Raw genomic sequence first — 4344 nt, forward strand, 5'->3', positions numbered from 1 at the left:
GTATATACTCATATATATGAGAGTAGACTGAATTTTTGCGGCTTTTTTTGCTGCTTGCAATATTATATATATGCACATGTATACACACACCTTAATTTGCTATAATTTGTACCAGATAGCTTTTATTTCCTCTGAGTAAAAAGGTTATTATCTTGTTTTATTTTAATTCAGCTTCTTGCTTTTCCCTATAGAAAATCAGGTTTTTGGAGAGCTCTAACAGTGTGCAGTTGCTGGGCTCTTATCCTTTCTGTTTAAATAATGCAGGTACTTTGATGGAAACCTGGAGAAGCTCTTTGCTGAGTGTCATGTAATTAATCCAAGTAAAAAGTCTCGAACACGCCAGATGAATACAAGGTCATCAGCACAGGATATGCCTTGTCAGATCTGCTACTTGAACTACCCTAACTCGGTGAGTATCTGGTAGTTTAAGGCTAGTGCTGACTTTGTATTTCAGAGGGTAAATCAACTTCCATTATTTAGACAAAGGAAAATCTGTGGGACTTTGAGTAGTAGCCTCTAAGCCATAACCTATCAATGTATTCAGTGTGAGGAAAGGAAGGAAAAGAGTAAGAGCTTGGTTCCTCTTCCCTCCAACCCCTATTTGTTTTTTAAAGCAGCAACAACTTATCCAAGTTGTCATTTATAGACCTAAATCTTTCTGGAGTTTATTTTATCACTACGGGGAGAATTGTGTAATAGGTAGGCAGTGAGTAGAATTGTTTCTTATCCAAATTAAAATAGATTTAAACTGTATTTTTTAAATATCCAGAAACACTCATAAATATTGTTAATACTATTTGCTAGGGAACTCTCAGAATTCTTCAAAAGATGAAATTTTCACTTAATCAAATCCATTCAAATGGAGATTGTTAAATATGGTATGTGGGGACAGAGTTGGAACAGAACCAGCGATAAGGAAGACAACCAAATAACTGATGTTAATCCTAAGTACAAATATCCTTCCTAAACATTTATTGAACTGAAGCTGGGCTCAGTGGCTCATGCCTATAATCCCAGCACTTGGGGAGGCCAAGGCAGGCAGATCACTTGAGGCCAGGAGTTTGAGACCGTCCTGGCCAACATGGTGAAAACCTGTCTCAACTAAAAATACAAAAAAAGTACCCTGCCGTGATGGTGCGTGTCTATAATCCCAGCTACTTGGGAGGCTGAGGCGTGAGAATTGCTGCCTGGAAGGCAGAGGCTGCAGTGAGCTGACATCGTGCCACTGTATTCCAGCTTGGGTGACAGAGTGAGACTCCGTCTCAAAATATAAAATAAAATTTACTGAACTGAGATGATTTACTTACTTGATGCTTTACTTGAGTGTTTACTAAGGAAGTTTAGTCTTAAGATGTCTTAAGATATCTAAGAGATAACTTAATTCCATGATAATTACAACTGTCTTGTTCATGTTCTCTGCTTTAATTGTTAAGTAGCTCTTTCTAATAATTACTGTATACCAAGTCTTAGACGCTGTTATTTTCACAATTAATCCGTTAATGGGGTCTCACTATGCCACCCAGGCTGGAGTGTTATGGCTATTCACAGGTATAGTCATAGTGTACTACAGCCTTTATCAGACTCTTAAGTTCAAGTGTTCCTCCTCCCTCAGCCTCCCAAGTAGCTGGAATTACAGGCATGCACCATCAAGCCTGGCTAATATTTATTTATATTGAAGGATTTTTATTGTTTATCTTAGAGTTGTATATGTGTATCTCTAATGGGGTCCATTTGCGGGAAGTTAACTTGTTCATATGTACAAGTGATGAGAAAAGTTTTAAAAGAAAATTAAGTACTCTTAGAGAAATAGAATGATCAGTGAGTTATTTAGTAGGTAAAGTGGTGAACTGAATTTTCAAATTCTCAAGTTCTGATCATAACTCTAACATGAAATTTTTGGCTTTAGGGGGAAGTAAGCCATTTAATGTCACTGGATTTTTCTTTTTTCTTTTCATTCTTTCTTTCGAGATGACCTTGCTCTGTTGTCCAGGCTGGAGTGCAGTGATGTGATCACTGCAGCCTCAAACTCTGGGACCACAGGCGCATGCCACCATGTCTGGCTGATTTTTCTGGGGTGTGTGTGTGTGTGTGTGTGTGTGTGTGTGTGTGTGTGTGTGTGTTTTGTTTTGTTTTGTTTTGTTTTTTGTAGAGACAGGGTTTTACCGTGTTGCCCAGGCTGGTCTGGAACTTCTCTGAGCTTAAGGAGTCTGCCCACCTGGCCTCTGAAAGTGCTGGCATTATAGGTGTGAGCCGCCGTGCTCCTCCAGTTTTTTTTTTTTTTTTTTTTGAGAGGGAGTCTCGCTCTGTCACCCAGACTGGAGTGCAGTGGTGCGATCTCGGCTCACTGCAAGCTTCACCTCCTGGGTTCACGCCATTCTCCTGCCTTAGCCTCCTGAGTAGTTGGGACTACAGGCGCCTGCCATCAAGCCCGGCTAATTTTTTGCATTTTTAGTAGAGACGGGGTTTCACCATGTTAGCCAGGATGATCTTGATCTCCTGACGTCGTGTTCCACCTGCCTCAGCCTCCCAAAGTGCTGGGAGTACAGGCGTGAGCCACCGCGCCTGGCCTCTTTTCTTTTCTTTCTTTGTTTTCTTTGGCATGAGTTTTGCTCTTGTTGCCCAGACTGGAGTGCAATGTTAGTCTTGGCTCACTGCAGCCTCCGCCTCCCAGGTTCAAGTGATTCTCCTGCCTCAGCCTCCCGAGTAGCTGGGACTACAGGCGCCCGCTGCCACACCTGGCTAATTTTTTATTTTTAGTAGAGTTGGGGTTTCACCATATTGGCCAGCCTGGTCTTGAACTCCTGACCTCAGGTGATCCACCCACCTTAGCCTCCCACAGAGCTGGGATTACAGGTGTAAGCCACCGCACCCAGCAGTTTCTTTTTCTTTCTGAGTTAAATAAGATATTCTTTCAATTTTCTTCCAGCCTGAAAACTGTATCATTTCTCTTACCTTAAATCACAATTCTAATTTGAATATTTAAAAAAAGTACTACTGTTACAATATATTAAATTCATATTTTGACTATCTTATTGTCTTAAACAGATTCTCTTTGCCAGTTGAGTTTTACGTAGTGCTTACAATTAAATGCTTCTGTGAGGTAATACTAAGACCCAGGTTTTACAAGATTTCCTTACTTCTTGGTGTTTTTCCTCCTGTTCTATCATAGCCAGTTCCTTCTTAATTTAAATCTTAACTCTGATTTGAGTACTGAAGCTAGCTGCTTACAAATATGCACTGTAACTTTCTCACTGTTCTTGGTATTGTCTAACAGTCTCAACAAACTAGAATTCAAAATCATGACTTGAGATTTACAGTGTAAATTTTTGTTTTGTACTTGTAACTGATGATGGAGAACTTATTCATTGAACACACTAGGCACTATTCTAAGAAACAATGGAGAATAAATACATAATTCCTAACTTCAAATAATTTACGGGTTAGTTGGGTAGATAAGTAGTAAGGTGACATATTCAGAAAGAATGGTAAGTGCCTTGGCAGGGCAAATATAAGATACGATACTGTGGGAACATGTTGGAGGGATACCTAACCCAGTTTTTGATCAGGGAGGACTCACCACAGAAATTCACAGAAATTGGAGCTAACATCTGAAGGCATGGTAGTTAGGCTAACCAGGAAAATGTAGCAATACAGAATCCAAAGGAGGAGAGAATGTACTTTCAAGAACTGGGGGATGGTAAATAGTACTAAAAGGTCCGGGCGCGGTGGCTCACGCCTGTAATCCCAGCACTTTGGGAGGCCGAGGTGGGCGGATCACAAGGTCAGGAGATCGAGACCACGGTGAAACCCCATCTCTACTAAAAATACAAAAAATTAGCCAGGCGTGGTGGCCGGCGCCTGTAGTCCCAGATACTCAGGAGGCTGAGGCAGGAGAATGGCGTGAACCTGGGAGGTGGAGCTTGCAGCGAGCCGAGATCGCGCCACTGCACTCCAGCCTGGGCGACAGAGCAAGACTCTGTCTCCAAAAAAATAAAAAAAAAATAAATAGTACTAAAAGGTTCAGAGAAAAGATTTAAAAAGTTAATTTGAAATGAAGTGAAGGAGTGAGGTAGAATGAGAAACCAAACTTCATGGGCTAAAGAATCATTGACTTGAAGGTGGGAAAGGAAATGGAAGCAATAAATGTAAACAAATTACTCTTTTACAAGAAATTTTCCCATGCAAGTGATAGGACAAGATAGCAAAAGGAACAACATGGGTTGGCAAGTAAGTTTAAAGCACTGTGGAAACTGCTAAGTGTTCCGAAAAGTATCATGACAAAACTAGGATGTCCTTTCCTCATAATTTTTAGACAAATATAGAAAGATAAGTTGAACCTCTAGA

The 4344-nt window shown here is 40.5% G+C and overlaps 1 protein-coding gene across 1 annotated transcript in view; it reads left to right on the plus strand.

Moving 5' to 3' along the window:
* Positions 1-4344, plus strand: part of ARIH1 (ariadne RBR E3 ubiquitin protein ligase 1) — a 148283-nt gene that overhangs the window by 81587 nt on the left and 62352 nt on the right. The gene's annotated exons all lie outside the window — the stretch shown is intronic.

Source organism: Mandrillus leucophaeus, unplaced genomic scaffold (assembly GCF_000951045.1).
Source record: "Mandrillus leucophaeus isolate KB7577 unplaced genomic scaffold, Mleu.le_1.0 Scaffold197, whole genome shotgun sequence".
NCBI lineage: Eukaryota > Metazoa > Chordata > Mammalia > Primates > Cercopithecidae > Mandrillus > Mandrillus leucophaeus.